This window comes from Eulemur rufifrons, chromosome 19, assembly GCF_041146395.1.
Source record: "Eulemur rufifrons isolate Redbay chromosome 19, OSU_ERuf_1, whole genome shotgun sequence".
Classification (NCBI taxonomy): Eukaryota; Metazoa; Chordata; class Mammalia; order Primates; family Lemuridae; genus Eulemur; species Eulemur rufifrons.
Window position 1 is genome coordinate 95,756,013 of NC_091001.1, and position 19,725 is coordinate 95,775,737.

Consider the following 19,725-nt stretch of genomic DNA (forward strand, 5'->3'; position numbering starts at 1 on the left):
GAAGGCCTCTAACAGGAGGAATCTCCATTACATCTGGAATCTTACCAGAAAGACCTACTAAGAGGACCTGGATATGAATTTTGAGCCAGTCAACAAATAGTATCTATGGGGCACATACCCCTATCTGAACACCATATATCAAATAAATTTCAAATGGATTAAAGAAGCAGAGGTAAAAAAAAAAAAAAAAAGCCTATGCAATTATTAAAAGAAAATATAAGGGACATATTTCTATTACCTTGGAGTAGGGAAGTCCTTTTTAAGAAATACACAAAATCTAGAAAATATAGAGCCATACTTAAATTAGTTTTTATTTATTTCCAAATTTTAAGAAAGTAATAAATGCTAACATACCTAATAGTGAAAAGCAAGATGCTGTCCCCTTAAGATCAGGAGTAAGACAAGGATATTGCCACTTAACAGTCTTATTCAAACATTGTCCTAAAAGACCTAGTTAATGCAATAGGACAAGAAAAGGAAATAAAAGGTAAACAGAATGGTAAGAAAGAAATAAACTGTCTTACTTTGCAAATAACATGATTATCTATGTAGAAAATTCCAAAGAATCAACAAAAAACTCCCAGAAGCAATAAATAACTATACCAAGGTGCAGTATACCAGGTTAATATATGCAATGAACAATTGAAATTTGACATCAAAAACATCATACCATTTACATTAGAACCAGAAAGAAAGAAAGAAAAGAAGGAAGGAAGACAGACAGGCTGGTTTAGACATAAATCTAACAAAATATGTACAGATTGCATATGAAGAAAACTACAAAATCTGATGAAAGAAAACTGATAAATAAATGGAGGAATATTCCATGTTCATGGATAGAAAGACTCAATATTTTTAAGATGTCAATTCTTCCTAACTTAATATATAGATTCAACAAAATCCCAACATGTTATTTTGTGTATATCAACAAATTGATTTTAAAGTTTATATAGAGATGCAAAAGACCCAGAATAACCAACACAATATTGAAGAAGAACAAAGTCAGACATTTGACTTCAAGACTTACTGTAAAGCTACAGTGATCAAGACAACACAATATTGGTGAAAGGAGACAGACAGATAGATCAATGGAACAGAATAGACAGCCTAGAAATAGACCCACACAGAGAGTCAAATAGTCTTTGACAAAGAAGCAAAGGTAATTCAATGGAGAAAATATAGTCTTTTCAACAAATGGTGCTGAAACAATTAGACATACACACAATGAATCAATGAATGATTGATTCATTGATCAATGATTCAATGAATGAAATAAATGAATCTAGACACAGAACTTACACCCGTCACAAAAATTGACTCAAAATATATCATAGGCATAAATGTAAAATGCAAAACTATAAAGTTTCTAGATAACATAGGAGAAAAATCTAGGTGACCTTGGTTTGGTGATGACTTTTTAGGTACAACACCAAAAACATTATCTGTGAAAAAAAAAATTCCTAAGTTGGATTTTATTAAAATTAAAATTTTCTGCTCTGTGAAGGACACTGTTAAGAGGATGAAAAGACAAACCACAGATTGTAAAAAAAATCTTTGCAAAATACATATCTGATAAAAGACTTGTATTCAAAATATACAAAGGACTTAAAACCCAATCTGAGCAAAAGATCTGAATGAATACCTAACCAAAGAAGATAGCTAATAAGCATATGAAAAGATGCTCAAGATCATATGTCACTGGGGAATTGCAAATGAAAACAATGACAACAGAGTGGTGGCTCATGCTTATAATCCTAGCACTTTGGGAGCTGAGGCAGGAGGGATCACTGGAGACCAGGGGTTCAAGACCAGCCTGAGCAACATAGTGAGACACACTCTCTACAAAAAAATAGAAAAATTAGCCAGGCGTGGTGGTACACACCAGTAGTCTCAGCTACTCAAGAGCCCGAGGCAGGAGAATCACATGAATCCAGGAGTTTGAAGTTGCAGTGAGCTATGATGATGCCACTGCACTGTAGACCGGGCAAGAGGGCAACACTCTGTCTCAAAAACAAACAACAACAACAAAAAGCAATGAGATACCACTACACACCTAAAATGGCTAAAATCCAAAACACTGATGACACCAAATGCTGGCTGGGATGTGGAGCAATAAGAATTCTCATTCATTGCTGAGAATGCAAATGGTTCAGCCACTCTGGAAGATAGTTTGGCAGTGCCTTACAAAGCTAAACATAGGCTTACCACACAATCCAGCAATCGTGCTCCTAGGTATCTACCAAAATCCACACAAAAACCTGCACATGAATGTTTATTTGTAGCAGCTTTGTTCATAATTGGCAGTAATTGGAAGCAACCAAGATATTCTTCAACAGGTGAATAAACAAGTGGTGACACATCGGTACAGTGGAATATTAGTTCTCAATAAAAACAGAAGCACTATCAAGCCATGGAAAGACATGGAATAACTTTAAGTGTGTATTGCTAAGTGAAAAAACCAGCCCGGAAAGGCTACATGCTGTATATGATTCCAATTTTATGACATTCTGGAAAGGGCAAAACTGTAGAGACAGTAAAAAGATCAGTGGTTGCTAGCAGTTCCAGGAAGAGTGGGAGGGATGACTAGATGGAGTACACAGCATTTTAAAGGCAATGAAACTAGTCTGTATGACACTATAATGGTGGACACGTGGCATTATGCATTTGCCAATACCCATGGAATCGTACAACACAGAGAATAAACCCTAATGTAAACTATGGAATTTAGTTGATAATTTATCAATAATAGTTCATCAATTGTAACAAATGTACCACACTAACGCAAGAGGACAGTAACAGGGAAAACTGGGTGTGTGTGCACGGGGTTGGGAGGCAGGCAGGGGATATATGGGAACTCTGTACTTTATGCTCAGTTTTTCTGTAGAGCTAATAGGGTTCTAAAAATAAGCCGATTAGAATTTTTGAAAGTAATTAATTAATATACTTGGAGAAAAATTTGGTAACAAATATAACAGACAACAGTAAGTAACCATACCTTCTAGTTTTCTCAGGATGCTTCTAGTTTATATTTGCTGTCTTGGTGTCCCATCTGGTTTAGTATTTGTCACTCTCAAAAGTGTCTTGGTTTAGAGAATAACTTATGTGGTCACCCTAGATTAAAGGTCATTATTGCTGATCTATAAAGACTCCTAACAAGCAATAGGAAGAAGATAAACCAGGAGAAGAATGGGCAATATAGATGAATAGGTGTATCAGTTTGCTAATGCTGCCATAACAAAATACCACATATTGGGTGGCTTAAACGACAGAAATTAACTTTCTCATAGTTTTGAAGACTGGAAATCCAAGATCAGGATGTTGGCAGGTGACCCTTTTGTTACGACAGAGGGGTCAGCTCGCTGTCTATGGCAAATGTATCTTGCTCTTGCTCTGTAAACCTATCTTGTCCTTCCTCAATAAACTTCATTTCACGCTTAAAAAAATTTAAAAATTTAATAAAAGATGTTGGAAGGCCTGTTTTCTTTCTGACACCACTCTCCTTAGCTTGTAGATGGCAGCCTTCTTGCTGTGTCCTCACTCTGTCTTTCCTCTGTGTGTATAAAAGTCTGGGTCCTAATCTCTTCTTAGAAGAACACCAGTCATGTTGGGTGAGGACCCACCCATATGACCTCATTTTACCTTAATTATTTCTTTGAAGGCCCCATTTCCAAATACATCATATACTGACATGCTGGGGGTTAGGGCTTCAATGTATGAATTTTGGGGAGACACAATTCAGTCCACAACAATATGCAATTCACAGATGAAGTACAAATGGCAAATAAATACATGTAAATATGTTTAATATCACCACAAACATACAAATTAAAACAGTAATGGCACCCTTCCCCTAATAGAATGAGCAAAGAAAGAATAAAAGAAAGATTGATTCTATCTAGAGTTGGCAAGGATGTAGGGAAGTGCTGTTGGTGAGACAAACTGATACAGCTTTTTTGAAGGGCAACTGGGTAGACTCTGACAATGAAAATATGCATATCCTTTGACCCAGAAGTTTCACTGTTGAGACTTGATCCAAATACTCACAGAAGCACAAAGAGGCATGCATAAAAATATTAATTGCAGTAATGTTTGTAACTAGAAAATTTGAAAAAAAAATTGTTTCCATCGATAGGTAAATAAGCTATGGTACATGCATATTGTGGAATACTATACCTGAGTTTAAAAAGAATGAGGAAGACCTATGATAAAATGGATACCATATGTCAATAACATCCTATGAATAAAGTATATCTATGATAAAATGGGATCATGAAACATATTAAGTAACTCAAGAAGAGGAAGTAATAAACAAAGAAGAGATGGGACAAATAGAATACAAACAGCAAAATGGTAGACTTAAACTCAACCATATCTACAATCACATTAAATGTAAATGATCTAAGCATCCCAATTAAAAGGCATAGATTGTCGGATTGGATTTTTTTTTTTTTAAATCACGATCCAACTATATACTGCTGATAAGAAACCCACTTTAAATATAATCACAAATAGGTTAAAGTGAAAGATTGCAAATACTCATCAAAAGAAAGCTGGAGTGGCTATATTATCAAACAAAGCAGATTTCAGGGTAAAGAATATTTCCAAGGATTAAAAAGACTCATTTCATAGTGATAAAGGGATCAATTCACAATTCATCAAGAGGACATAGTAATCCTAAATGTATGTATACCTAATAAGAAAGCTTCAAAATACATGAAGCAAAAATAAATAAATAAATAGATAAAAAGAAAAGAACTGTAAGGAAAAATAGGCAAACCCACAATTACAGTCAGAGATTTCAAATTCTCTTGTCCTAAATTCACAATTTTCTGTTCTTGTTATACGGAACTTTCTTTATCTCTTTAAACTTTCAATCAAATTTTAAGCCCTTTTCAGATCAATTTTTAGCCTCTAGTTCCTCTGGTGTGAGTTACCCCATTTGTCAGTCAGTAGAATGTCTATCTTGGCACTGGACTTCCCCATCTGTTTTATAGTTTTTCTCTCAGAGTTCATCTTCAACAGCAGTTTGTTTTTTAGTTTTTTGTGTGTTTGTTTGTTTGTTTTTTAAGAGACAGGGTCTCTCTCTGTCATCCAGGCTAGAGTGCAGTGGACTGATCATAGCTCACTATAACCTTGAATTCCTGGGCTCAAGCAATCCTCCTGCCTCAGCCTTCCAAGTAGCTGGGACTACAGGCATACGCCACCATGCCCAGCTAGTTTTATCTGTAGAGACAGGATCTCGCTATGTTACCCAGACTGGTCTCAACTCTTCCCACCTTGGCCCCACAAAGTGCTGAGATAACAGATGTGAGCCACCATACCAAGCCTTCAGCAAGAGTTTTTTTTTTTTTTTTTGAGACCAAGTCTTGCAACCTCAAACTCCTAGGCTTAGGCAATCCTTCTGCCTCAGCCTCCCGAGTAGCTGGGACTACAGGTGCTTGCCACCACACCCAGCTAATTTTTTTGTCTCTATTTTCAGTTGCCTGGCTAATTTTTTCTGTTGTTAGTAGAGACCAGGTCTCACTCTTGCCCAGGCTGGTCTCAGAGTCCTGAGCTGAAGTGATCCTCCTTCCTTGGCCTCCCAGAGTGCTAGGATTGCAAGTGTGAGCCACTGAGCCTGGCCAGGAGTTATTTTTTACAGGAGTCCTGTAAGTGCCCTGGTTATTAAGGCCCTCCTTTTGGGGTGATTTCTCTACTACCTCCTCCTATTCTTTTTGGGATTTGTCCCTTCTTACCCATTATGGTTACAGATTTCTGCATTATTTCTGGTACCTAGAAATTTTGTTTTTCTTGCTTTTGAGCTTAGGTATGTTTTAAGGTGAAATTTTAAACAATTATGTAACGTTTCACTATTTGGAAAACGTTTGGAAAATTCCCATGTCTGATTAGATTTTGGGTTTGGTTGTGTGACTAGTTCTCCCACAACAAAACTTTGAAGTCAGCCTTCACCTTGTCTGTCTCTTTGTTGTCCTTGTCCTGGAATTATAAAATTATTTTATGATAAGGTGAGGTTTTTTTTTAACTTGGGGAGAAAAATGACATTTTAGGATTTACAAACTGTGCCTGCCTTTTCTGATGGAGACCAGAATTTGCTTTGTGGAAGATGTTCTTTTGTTTTCAGAATCTACTACCTAGGAGTTGACCCTTTGAGCTATGCTAACATAAAGCAAGGACCTACAGCTATCTGTCATTCTTGATGAGGATGGGAAAACACTGAGAAGGCCCTAAAGGGGATTACTCAGTCTGAGAGTTAATACCCTTTAGTAACACACATTTAATGAATTTGTTGAATTATGTCCTTGAGGACATAATTTATTTGGAGTACCACCATCTCCTAATTTGAAATTAGACTATCCTGTGCCTGAAACTGGTGTGGTTCTTGCAAAGTTGTGATTGCTGCTACTCTGGGATCAGCTGTTTGCATAAGATAAGGAGCTGGGAGGGTGAAGAACATGGGAGGGAAGTGCTCTCTTCCTTAGCTCAGGCTGAGAAAGCAGCTGTGCAAATGACCCCAAGCAGGCCTGGTGCAGCCCAACGTAGACCTGGAAGTTGGTGTCCCACTGGAGGAGCTACTTCAACCTGGCCATCCCAGCTTTGGGGAAGTGTCCTGGCAAGTATTTGTTTTAATATCCCTGTTATCAGTAATATAGGGAAGAGGCCAATTCTGGGGCAAGCAAGAGGGCTGGAGAGGCAGATCTGAAATGTGAGTGTGAGGAAAAAACACTCCCTGGGGCTAGGGAGGTGAGGAAGTCACTTAGGAGCCCTGGACTCCAAAGAAGGGTGATCTTTGTGGTAGACCTGGTGGTGGGAGGAGATTTGTCCCTGGCCACGTGGAGGCAGCTGGCAGATGAGGTGGGGAGAGGGCTTGTGAGGGACTCTGAAGTCAGCTCTGGGTAATGTGTTCTTGGCAGAGCCACTTCTAAGAACAGTTATAGGGTACACTCTGGTGTGTACTTCACCCGTCCCCACTAAGATTTCAGGAAATGCTGTTAACCTGTCTTTGACTGTGGTGCAGAGAATTAGGAGAAAGCCGGCGCATGCTTTGCCAGGAAGGAGTGAGGCCCGACTGGCTCTGGGTGCGGTGGTGTTGGGGAGAGAGCCGGGCGGGGAGAAGTCACAGGGGAAGCTGAGCAGGCAGCCAGGGCCAGAGCAGGGAGGGCTTTGCAGGCCACTCAAAGGAACTGGACCTCATCTTGCAGGCCTTGGGAGCCATTAAAGGATACTAAGATGGTGATGTGATCAAACTTGCATTATATAGAAAGACAGAAAAAAAAACCAGGCTATTTCATAAAGTTATAGACAGCTGCAGTGGCCGTCTGCTGGCTGTGTCTGTCCAGCACCTCTGCCAGCCCTCATGTGGTAACAGAACCTCTCTTTCCTGGGAGGAACCTATTTCATGTGATTTGGGCAGAGATGGCTGCGACCTTCTCAAAAACAGGGAGTGTGCTTGTGACCCAGGGCTGGCCAACAGGCCACCAGATCCAGTGCTGCTGCAGGGACAGGGCTGTGATCCAATCTTTGCCCAACCAGCTGGGCCTAGGATTCTCTAACAGAGCTGCCAGGAAAGACTGTCTCATTCTGGTAGGGTCTCTAAACTGATAGGATATGACTCGGGGGCTGCTGGGGACCAAGAAGGCTTGAGAGATGGCATGAGACAGAACCCTAAGGGTGTATTTTGAGGCACAGGATCCAGCCATGGGTAATGCCAATTAGAAACAGGCAGGAGAGAGAGAATGAGAGAATCCTGAGGACATTGTTGAGCTACTAGATCCAGCCATTCCTAAAGCTCATTAATCCTTCCTTTTACATGAGCTGATACATTTTTTTCTTGCTTAATCTACTTTGTTGGATTTCTCTTACTTATGAGTGAGAGGCCTCCGCAGTTTGCTCTTCCCTAGACTCAATATCCCCAATTCATTTTACATTTGAGATGGGTTCTCAATCCCCCTCCTCCCTGGTCATCCTCCTCTGCATAGAGATGCCCACAATAGTTCCCTAGGGAACACTTCTCTCTAAAGCTTGTATTACAGTGAAGTACATAATAGACTCTTCTCTGAAGAAGTGAGATATAAGGTCAGGTCACCAGCACCTGACTCATCTACCTGTGGGTCAGGTGCTGGTGAGGCCTTTTGAGAGCACCTGGTCACAGCCATGTGTGATCTGAAAATCTACACTTCTTTAAAGCACAAAGCAACTTGGCTCGACCATGGAGTTCTGAGGTCAGCACCTTGAGCCACCTCTGTTTCTAAGAGGGAGGGAAAGGACTGTGTCCTCATTTATAGCCAAAAGGATCCCAGGGCTTTCCTGAAATACAGATGAAGCCACTCAGTCATCTTAACTGGCTGCTAATGAGATGATCCATAATTTAAAAGAGGCTTTAAGGAGCCGCAAGAGGAAGGAGGCCGGGAACACAGGGAGTCGGACCTGTGCTTACTGCTGAGCTGAGGTGGTGTGTGTGTGTGTGTGTGTGTGTGTGTGTGGATGGGGAGGATGGGTGCACGCATGTGTGTGTGAAGCAGGGAATAGCGTGCCCACTTCCGTCCTGATCCCAAAAGGGTTTCTGTAGTCCCCTGGGTTCAGGTGACTGGCCTGGGCAGAACAGACCTGGCTTTAGACTCTTAGATGACGCAGCCCCTCAAGTGCCCCTTAGGGTAGGGGCTGCCCTGAACCCCACTGAGTCCTGCTCTTCCTTCTTGCTAATCTCTTAGTTTAAGTTACACGCATAATAAAACCCACACGTCTGCCATTTAGGTGCTCCCAAGTCCTGTGGCCTCATGGAGCCACCTGATCTTTTACTACCCAAGAGAAAGTGGATCAAGCCCTCAACCCACAATAGGCGGAAACAAGGTTTCCTGCGGTAACTCTGGGCACATGTTGCCAGTCCCCTTTTCTCTGGTGTCCTGCTTCTACCGAACTCTCACCCTCCTTCCCTCCCTCCCTTCTTTCCTTCCTCGGCTCTGTAGCTGTTTTCTTCTTCCTGCCCTGTGTTAGGACAAGTGTAAAATGTAGGTCCTTTTCCCTGATTTCCCCAAAGTAGCTCTAGTATAAGGCATATAGGACATATTTTTCCTACATGTACTTGGGAGAGCTGCATTGCATCTTAGCATAGAAAACACCTTAAAGTTGAGTATCAGATATTCCCTTGGCCATGTCCCCCACCCCATCCCCTCTCATTAGCCACCTTCTTCTTGAGGCCCAGCCTCCACCAGGCCCCCTCTCTTTCCCTCTCTCTCTCTCTCTCTCTCACACACACACACACACACACACACACTCATGCCTGACTCCCATAACATCTTCTCCGATTCTCCCATAAATTAGCTCAGAACCCACCCCTGCCCAGACTGCCCCTGGGCCAGTGTCTGCCTGCTCAGAAACCCACTAAGGCCCGGCTTTGAAATTACCTTTTCCTTTAACACAATCAAATTATTCGTCTCAACTCTTTCCCCTACAGCCTTAGAGGCATGTAAAGATTCATCATCCCTTCGATATGAATTATGCCACCCCCTTGGAAGACAGAAGTAGCCAGAATAATTTCGTTGGTTGTTTAAAAAGCAGCTTTTATTCCTGCTGCTCAAGGTTAACTATAGCCCAGAGATGTCTCTGTTGGTCTCACCCCACCTGGCTCCATCCCTCGCCTGTCAGCACCTCCCCAGCCGCACCCCACCTCCCCAATAAAGAGCCTTCTCAAAATAGCCCCAGCCCTTGTGTCCCAGTTCTCGCCGCCTCCCAAGCTGGAGGACCAGCCGGGGGGCCTTGAGCCATAGGAAGGCCCTTTTCCATCCTCCAGTGAGATCTCAGAGCCCTGCTGCCTGCCTGGGCCCAGCCTCTGGTGCCACTCTGCCTCTCTGTGGCTGAGGGTCTCACAGTGTGCCATTCAGACCGAGGGTCCCGAGCCCCCCGGCGGAGCACCTAGCTCGCGGGTAGCCATCAACGTGTTCACCTGGCTACACCAGAGCCCTGCTGTATCCTTGGCCCTGGAGAGAAGCAGTCACACTGGAATTTGGTCTCCTACATGTTGCACAAACAGGCCTGCTCCCCGGGCTGTCCTCATGGTCCCTGACCAGACAGCCTGGGGAAGAGACGGGAGCCCTGCCCCGAGAGTCCACGCACAGGCCAGAGGCCGGTTCCGCTTGCTACTTACTTCAGGTGTTGGGCAACCCCCTTCCCTATTTGGGCCTCTGTCCCTCATCTGGAAAATGACAGGCTGGACTAGGTAAGGCCCAGAGAGCTGGAGCTGAGTCCTGGCAAGGGCTGGTCTTACCTGTGGCTGGAGTTCATTATGCTGCCTGCAAGCGCGGTGGAGGCTGTGCCACCCCAGCTGGAGGGGCGGGGGCTGTGCCCACTGCTGGCCTGGAAAATTCGGGATGCTGGCGCTCTGAGGACCTGAAGGGAGGCCAGCATGGCTGGAGCACAGGGGGTGAGGGACACAGCTATGCAGGGGGAGGCTGGAGAGACGAGCAGGGCCTTGCAGATCACGGTATTTACTGTCAGTGCAAGGGAAAGCCGTGGGGGCGGGGGCCTGACGTGGTCTGACCTGTGTTTTTAAAAGGCCTCCGAGTGGAATGGACTAAAGGGAGGCAAGAGGGGGGTTGGGCACCATGTTGGGGACTAGTGCAGTGGTCTGGGTGAAAGAGGAGGGGGCCTTGGACTAGGATGAAGCTGTGGAGATGGAGGTGTGTTTGGAGGTAGAAATGGGCACTGTTGCAGTCATATGGTGGGTGAGGACGCCGCACAACCCATGCTGCTCAGCACCTAGTTCAGGGCTGCTTCACTAGGACTCAGGCACCTCTGGCTGTTTAGACGGTCATGGGGCTCAGCCGGCCTCAGGAGTAAGGGCGGTCAGGTTGACTGAGGGTTCCCCACACTTCACCGCCAACCTAGAAGGTGACTAAGGTAGTAGGAGCCTCGTGCCTCCTTCCCAGTGACCCCAGGAAGGGTCAGAAATGGTGGGAACAGAGGTGGGAGCCTGTGGCCAGCAGGTGGAGCTTGGCCTCCCCACAGGGCCAGCACTGGGGACACCCCAAATGTCAGCAGCCCCCTGGCCGGCCGATCTAATTTCAGGAGCCCTCTCTTGTACAGGTGGTTCACGCCGGCTTGGCCCACTGCAGCTCCCAGCGGCCTTTGGGCTGACTTCCTGCTTGAGGCTCCACTGGCCAGGTCTGGCAGACGGGGCCACTCAGTCAGCTGGGCTTGGCTGGCAGGCGACTGGCACTCTCTGGGAGTGGAGAGAGAGACCCGCAAACAGGGGCTGGGTGTGAGAGCGGTGGGCCACACGCGAAATAAAATTTAAATCCTTGCCACGGTGGCTGCCAAGATGAAAGAAGTGGCTGATGAAGAGCACATGTCCCTAAGTAAGTGGAGAGAGGCGCCCTGCTTTGTGTGCGAGGGTGGTAGGGATGTTGCGCCCGGGCTCCCATGCAATGGAAAATTCTCCTATTTTAAAGAATACAATGTTAAGAGGCTCTCTGAGACAAACCACATTTCGCAATTAAGTAGTTTACAAGGTCAGTAAAGGAAGGACAAAATAAACCAGCTGAAAAGGTCTTGCTCAATAACAAAATTTGTTTAAAAGTTCAATGTTACAGTCCAAAACTGTCATATAGGCTCGACACGTAGTTTTGGGGAAAAAATAGGCTAACGAGATGTTCTTCAGGGGTGGAGAAGCAGTTCAAAGTGCTGTAAGTACTGGTGTAGCTCTTGTATTTCCTGATGTTTGGAAAAAAAGGGCATTTTTTTTTTTAAATGTAAACTGCAGCATTTTTTACTTTTTCCAAAGTGACCCTGAGACAAACCCAAACCGAGATACAGACAAACATAACTACTGTTCCCTCTCAGTCTGCAGAATAGAATTTTCATTTCTTCGTCCAACATTCGAGTTCCAGCATGATGTGGTCCCAACTGTCCTTCCCTGAATTTCCCTCCACTGAAGGCTGCCACGCCACCCACCCCCAACGCCCCCTCCATCCTGTTTGCAGGCTGCCGCCGTGGGGTGTCCTGGTTAGCTGTTCTTTAAGGATATCAATTTCCAAATTCTATCCCTTCCACTATAATTTCCATTTGATCCTTTTGCACGGATTCCAGTTCCCTGGTGAAATTTCTCCATCTTGTCATCTATTTTCTCGATTGCATTAATCACAGTTATTCTAAAGTCTGTACCTGATATGACTCTAATATCTGGATCACCTGCGGGGCTGGTTCTATTATGGAAGCGTTTTTGGCTCTGACGGATGTTCTTTCATCACGGAGGATTGACTTTTGCTTGCCGGGAGACGGCTAGGGAAGCGGAAGGTCACCCTAATCCGGGCTGGCACTGAGCTGGTTTGAAGCTGGCTGTCAGACTTCGTGAAGTCCGCTCTATTTCTGGATCACCCTTCCTCCTAGTGCGTAACCCTGCTGGGGTTCTCGCTGGACGGCTGGCTTGTTTTCCAGGGCCCTTCCTCTTTGGTGGGCCTTCAATTCCAAGTTTGTTTTCCAAGCCCCCTGAGGCTGCCAAAAACTCTGCTCAGCTGCCCGGTCTCCTAGCCGAGCTTCACTGCCTGGGTGGCTGCTGCTGACGCCAGCGAATGCCTTCTGGAGAAAGGGACCTTAGCACTCTGAGCTCACGTAAACGTGCTTCTCTCCTCCCAGACGTCTCGGCCCTCAGGTCCTGCGTGCCTTGCTGTTTGAACTCCAGATTTGTCTCTGCACCCCTTGAAGTGGCCAACACCCCTCTCACTCAAGTTCTTGGCTTCTTATCCACCGCTTTCTGCTTGGTGTGTCACCTCTTGGTCCCACGCTGCTCGCGAATCAGCAGATGCCTCGAGGGGAAGAGTAGCGGCGAGGCCACCTCCAGAGGCTTCCGTTCTCCCTGCACCTGCCCCTCCAGCCCCGCCTGCCCTCCCTCGATAGATGGCTTTTGGGTTTTGTCCAGCTCCTTCCTGGTGGGAGGACTGGCCCCTAAGGAGCCTTTCATAATCCTCTGTCCACTCCATTAGAACGTAAGCTCCGTGAGGGTGGGGACCGTGTCCCCATCAACACTGCCATCCCTGGCTGATCTCCTCCATGGCTTCAAATGTCACCGATGCCGGGACGTTCTCAAATGACTGTCTGCAGCCCAGAGCTCTGTTCTGAGCTCTTAGCCCCACACATCTAACTGCCTCTTGTCATCTCCCTGCAGGTGTCACACAGACATCTCAGACTCGACGTATCCAAAGTCTTGTTCTTCCACCCAAATCTGCATCTCATCCGTCCACCCTGCAGTCAGAAACCGGTGACAACTCCCGTTCCCCCCTCCCACATCCTCCCTCTCAGTGTTGCTGATCCACCTCGAACATCACATGAAGTCATCCAGTTCTCTCTTCTCGAAGCCACAACCTTGCCCCGACTTCCCCCTGTAGGTTACTCAGCAGTCTCCTCACAGTCCCCCCGAGCCGCGCTGGCCTCCTTCCAGCATGTTTGTCAGCCACCCTGTGGGCACACGATCCCTTGGAAACAAAGATCTGATGATGTCATTTCTCTGCAGAACACCCTCCATGACTTCCCATTGCTTTTACAGAAAGCTTTCAAGATAAACCCTCAAGGAGCCACGACCCTGCCTGGGCTGCCCAAGCCCCCTCCAGCCTCACAGACTCCTGTCCTTGACACACGCCCAGTCTGCAGGACCTTCTCTGACCTTCACACAAGCCTTCTCCCACCAGGAGACCCCACCCCCAGCATTTGCCTCTCTGTTCTCATCCCTTTAGGTCCCAGCTAAATGTCCCTTCCTCAGATGAGAAGCTTCCCGGACCCCTAGAATTGGTTAGGTGGCCCTGTTAACTCACCTTCATTACATCCTCTGCCCGGTTTCTAGTAACTAGTAGCACAGTCATAACTAGATAGTTCCTTGTGGGGTCATTGACTTCATTTCTCCCTTACTAGACTCTCACCTTCTTGAGGCTGGGGACTGTGTCTGTCTGGGTCACCCCCATATCCCAAGCACGAGCAATGTGCCAAGGACATCTTAGAAGGTTCAGAAGTAATTTTCTGAATAAGTGAATACAAAGTAGCCAGGGAGAGCAGAGGACCCCGCCCTGAGCCCCGCACCAGGGATGGCAGTGCGGGGGCGCCCGGCAGCGAGGGTGTGGGGCAGGGCCATCACTACAGTTAGCGAGTGTCCGAGAGTGTGACTATGAAAATTCTAAATTGCCATCCAATGCAGTCTTCTGATGGCCCAGGACTCAGCAGATCTGGGTTCCAGTCCCAGGTCTGGCACAGATCATGACAAATAGCATTTTTGTCAAGCTTCACGGCGTACATGGCATTTCCACAGAAAGGCTCTGTGACCTCCAGCTAGCAGCGTTAGAGGCCTGTGGGGAGGGAGGAGCCCAGGGGACAGTTCTGGAGCCAGCTCTGCCATCAACTCCTGCCTCGGGTATGTGACAGCCAGGCGGTGCTGTGATGGAACACCCCGGCCCACGGTGAGGCAATGGCGGTGTGTGTGGCTCGTGCCCCTGGGCAGTGGGCAAAGGGGCCACTCCCAGGGCCGGCAGTGGTAACGCCCCCAGTCGGGAGACCCTCTCCAGCCTCCCTGGCGGCGTGGTGCTTCTCTCTGTCTCTCTCGTCTGTCCTTCTCCTATTAACTTTAGACTCTGCTTCCCTCAGCCTTCCCTACGGATTTTCAGGATTCTGATTTGTTAATAAAAAAGGAACATCGGCTGCTTCTAGCTTTTCCCCTCTGCTGTAAGAATTCTGCTTCCCCCAGGTGAATGAATGGAAGACTAAACAGAAAAAGGTCTCTGATAGGAAGGTGGGGAAAAGGACACAAAGATTTAAATTTTGAGACATTATCTGTCACATTCCCCACACTTGCTGTGGGAGTCCGTGGTGCCCCATCTGACCCTGGGAAAGTGCCTTAGTGGACTCGTCATCCTGGCCAGGATGTCACTAGGCCACTGCACCCTCTCCTTGGGGCATGTGGGTCGGGGTCCCCGAGAGCTGCCATCAGGACAGGAAGCCAGGAGCCCTGCCTCCGGGACTCCTCCCCTGCCACCGCGCACCGGCACTCAGCACCGTGCTGGGAATGGCCGGGAACGTGAGGCGGGTTCTAGACGTGTGCAGCCCCCCACCCCCACCCCGTGAGCTCAGCGATGTTTCTAAGCACCCCTGCCCCACTCCTTATCCTTGGGTAGTGAGCACAGGGCAGTCTCGCTTCCTCACTGCCTTCTTCATCCCCTCTGTCCCCAAGACCAGAAGGAAAGTGCTGCCACCCTTTTTCTTCTGCCCTGCCCAGGATGTCCCTATAGAAACCAGGATCTGCAACCCCAGGCCAGCTCCTTGCCAGCCAAAGGAATTTAGAAAATCCTCCCTCCAGACAAAGTGTAGCTTTCCAACCTTCTCAGTTGCTGGGAACTCAAACAAAAGTCCAGTTGACAGTCAGAGCCGGGCAGCGACTTGCCCCAGCATGGAATGACTGCAGTGGGTGGAGCCCCCCGGCTACAGGACTCGGGCCGAGGAAACAGATCTGACACTGTTCCAAATATATTCTCTCATTTACACATTCCTTTGATAATATTTACGGTAAGGCACTGACTTAGTACTTAAACACACCTTGAAGACTTTTCACTGACAGCTTTAAGATACAATTCACATTCCATACAATTCACTCTTTTAAAGTGTATGACTCAATGGTTTTTAGTGTGTTCATAGAGTTGTACACCCATCACTACCATCTAACATCAGAATATTTTCATCACCCCAAAAAGAAATCCCCTCCCCATTAGCAGTCACACCCCAGTCTCCCCACTCCCAGCTCCTGGCAACAGCTCCCCATCCACTTCCTGTCTCTATGATCTGTCTGTTCCAGACATTTCACGTACCTGGAATCCTACAACATGTAGTCCTTTGTGACTGGCTTTTTGATATTCATTCATGTTGTAGCATGTATCAGTACTTCATTGCTTTTTATTGCCAAATAACACTGGATGGTATGGATATACCACATTTCATTTATACATTCCTCAGTTAGTGAACATTTGAGCTGTTCCCACCTTTTGGCTATAATGAACAATGCTGCTATGAATCTTCATGTACAAGTTTTGTGTGGACGTAGATTTCATGTCTCTTGAGTGTGTACCTAGGACTGGAATTGCTGGTGACTCTGCGTAACATTTTGAGGAACTGCCAAACTCTTTTCCAAAGTGGCTGCACCATTTAACGTTCCCACCAGCGATGTGTGAGGCTTCCAATCTCTCCTTATCCTCTCCAACATTTATTATTTGTTTTTGTTGCTTAAAAAAATTTCATCCATGCTAATGGGTGTGAAGTGGTATCTCATTATGGTTTTGATTTGCATCTCCCTGATGGCGAATGGTGTTGAGTGTATTGCCATGTGCTCATCGGCCATTCATATATCTTCTTTGGAGAAAGGTCTATTAAAATCTTTTGTCCATTTTTAGTTGGCTTATTTTCCTTTTTATTGTTGAATTGTAAGTGTTTTTTTTTAAAATTATATTCTCAATACAACTTTCTTTTCAATTCCTCTTGAATTTGAAGAGACGTCTACATCAAGGTCAGAGCAGGGGTTGCAGTTTTAGCAGTCTGTAGAGTTCATTGCAGGGTGACAGAAACCTTGCAAAGGATGCATTCTGTCCCGCACTGCAGAGGGTTCCTGCAGGGCAGACCCTGGAGGGGAAGCATGTAGAACAGTCCTTCCGTGGAGCCTGCTCGCTGCTCACTTACACCCTCTCAAACTCCCTGCTGAAGAGGAGGGGTGGGGACCTGGTTGGTTAGTGTATTGAAGGCAGAATCATAAGGAGGGAGGATTTTTCTTTCTTTCCTTTTTAAGGCTCATTGGCTTTTATTTCTTGGGCAAATTAGACGGTACAGAGAGAAGCATTATGGAATGATAAAAGGATATGCAAATGTAAGGTGATATTGTTACTAGTGTTATTGTAGGAGCCACTTTCTGGTCTGGGAGCAGTGGCTCACGCCTGTAATCCTAGCACTCTGGGAGACCAAGGAGGGAGGATTGCTTGAGGTCAGGTGTTCGAGACCAGCCCGAACAAGAGTGAGACCCCCCCCCTCATCTCTACTAAAAATAGAAAAAATTAGTCGGGCATGGTGGTGCATGCCTGCAGTCCCAGCTACTTGGGAAGCTGAGACAGGAGGATCGCTTGAGCCCAGGAGTTTGAGGTTGCTGGGGTAAGCTAAGCTGACACCATGGCACTCTAGCCCGGGCAACAGAATGAGACTGTCTCCAAAAAAACCCCAAAACAAAACAAAATGAAAACTCTTTCTATGATGAAATCACAGAGCCTGGGTGTGGGGTGGTGCTGGGCAGGGTTTGGGGAGCTGGAGGATGAAAAGTCAAGGAGAGAGGAGGGTAGCAGAGTTTGAAAATCTTAGTTATGTGTGTGTATTTGTGTGTGTGAGACAAAGAGACCTTTGTGATGCCGGCATATTCCTTTATCACCTGTGCAATTATTTACTTAGTATTTTTCTTTGAATGGATTCCTATTTCTTTTAATGAAACAGATATATTAATAAAGGAAACTTTATATCACAGTCATAAGTGGCAAACCTGCATCACTTTCAAAGTGGAAGATACCATAGAAACAGACAGAATGAAAACCAAACAGCTTTATTAAATTCTGGCTGGATCCAGTTGCCTTCCGGATCTGGAAGACTGCCCCCGACTTCTCATCCTGGCTCACCTCTCTCCACGACTCGGGTCTCCTCAGCAAGCTTCAATAACTACGTCCCTGCTTTCTCTCTTCCACGTGCGGTGTCTGGCTCCGGGGCGGAGGGTGCTGTCTGTCCCGGGCATCTCTGTCTCCACTGCCCAGCTCGGTAAATAGTGGCTGAGTCAGTAGCTAAATGCTCTGAGCTGCAGGGCAGTTCTCTCCTTTGATTTTGTTTTCCTCTTAGCGAGTGTCAGCCAAGTGTTAAAGTCACAACCAGGCTGTGCCAAGCTGCCACTTCACCTCGATGTAACCAGGAGGACTGAGCAAGACCGGAGAAGGAAGTGGCCTCCTGGGGTGTGATCCCGCAGGTCACTTGGCTTCCCAGGGTTTCCTCCCCCATGCTTAGGGAACCCCCAGGTCTGCAACTCGCTTGCTTGCCAGCTGCGTGGCCCCTCAGCATCACCAGCTTCCGCCTTGCCCAGGGCAAAGGAGGAGGGCACCCTCCCGGCCTCACACAGCTGCCGTGAGCACCCACGCAGTGTGGACACGCCTGGCAGACTGCAGCTGATCAATTGTGACGGTAGAAGCTCAAAGGGCTTAGCAGATGATGGGATTTAATTACCTACTCTGCTTGGAAAGTCCTACCCTTTCTTCTGGGCCCAACTTTTGAAAGTAATAATATTACTTACCCTTTATTGAGAACTGAGTATGTACCAGGTATCTTGCTAAATAAGAGCTTTAAACACATCATTTTATTTTATCTTTGCAATAATTATAAAGTAGGGATTTATCATTCCCATTTTACAGATGAGGGAACTGAGGCTCAGAGTGGTTTTAAGACTTGCTTGAGGTGATGCAGCAAGCAGTGACTCGGCCAGGCCTTTAATATTTCGGAGCCCAAGTTCTTAACCACCACATTATGCAACCACTTAAATGCCGCCACCTACATGAAAACTTGCTGCCCATCCATCCCTCTTCTAAATATTCACAACTCTGGACTATTATCTGTCTGCGACGTCTGCCGTCATCGCCCTTGGGGTGTGTGTGGGGAGCATTCATTTCTTGAGGGCTGAGATCATGCTCAGTCATCTCTCCCCCAGGGTCAAACTGAGTCCCTGGCACATTGGAGATACTCTGCCTCTGTCTGTTGAGTCAACGAAGAAATGAGAGCCCCGGACTTTCCTTTGCCAGGCTCCATCTCTGTGGAGGACAGACACAGAAAAAGTGGGCAGTTGCAATTCCAGAAGTATAAATTAGCTCCATCAGAACCCCCCTGGGATGCTCACCTAGCAGAGCACATGGAAGGATGTGTCCTAGAACAGGGAGACCAGCCCCTGCATGATGAGTATGGGCGTGCAGCCCGTCCTGGAGGCCCGTCTGGGGAGATGGGTTTCGGAGGATACTCCTGGCCTGTAACATTGGTGGCTGTGCTGGACTCTGCCATCTGTCTTCTCTGATTTTCCAGATTCTCCGTCCATCCCACCGCACCCTGCTTTTCTGCCCCTGCAGAAGATCAGAGAAAGAGGAGAAAGTGACACTGGGGTATTTCTTCCAGGTGCCGCTGGGCCAGGGCTGGTGCAGCTCTGTTGTTAGCAGCTCTGGATTCTGTACGGTGCCAGTGGCTTCCCGACACCCTGACTATACTTTTGCAAGAGTTCCTTTATTAGACCCTCTTTACATTATCCTGCTTTGAATGTGTCCTCTGTTCCTGCAGGGACCCTGAGCAGTGGGGTGGAATGCCCCTTGCTGTGCCTTTGGGACCACTTCCTTAGGTCAGGGTCTGTGCTTGTTCATTTCTGCATCACCACACCTGGCACTGTCCTTGGGATGTGGTCCTAATGGCTACCATTTATTGAGCATTTACTATGTGCCAGGCATTGTTATCTGTATTTACTGACCCTCATACAATCCCATGGCTATCATCCCTACTTTACAGCTGAGGAAACTAAGACACACAGAGGTTAAGCAGCTTGCCCCAGGTCACATGGTCAGCATGTGATAGATCTGGGATTCGAACCCAAGCAGTGTGACTCCTGAGCTGACAGTGTGACTCTTAATCCTGCCAGTGGACTGCCTGTTTGTTGTT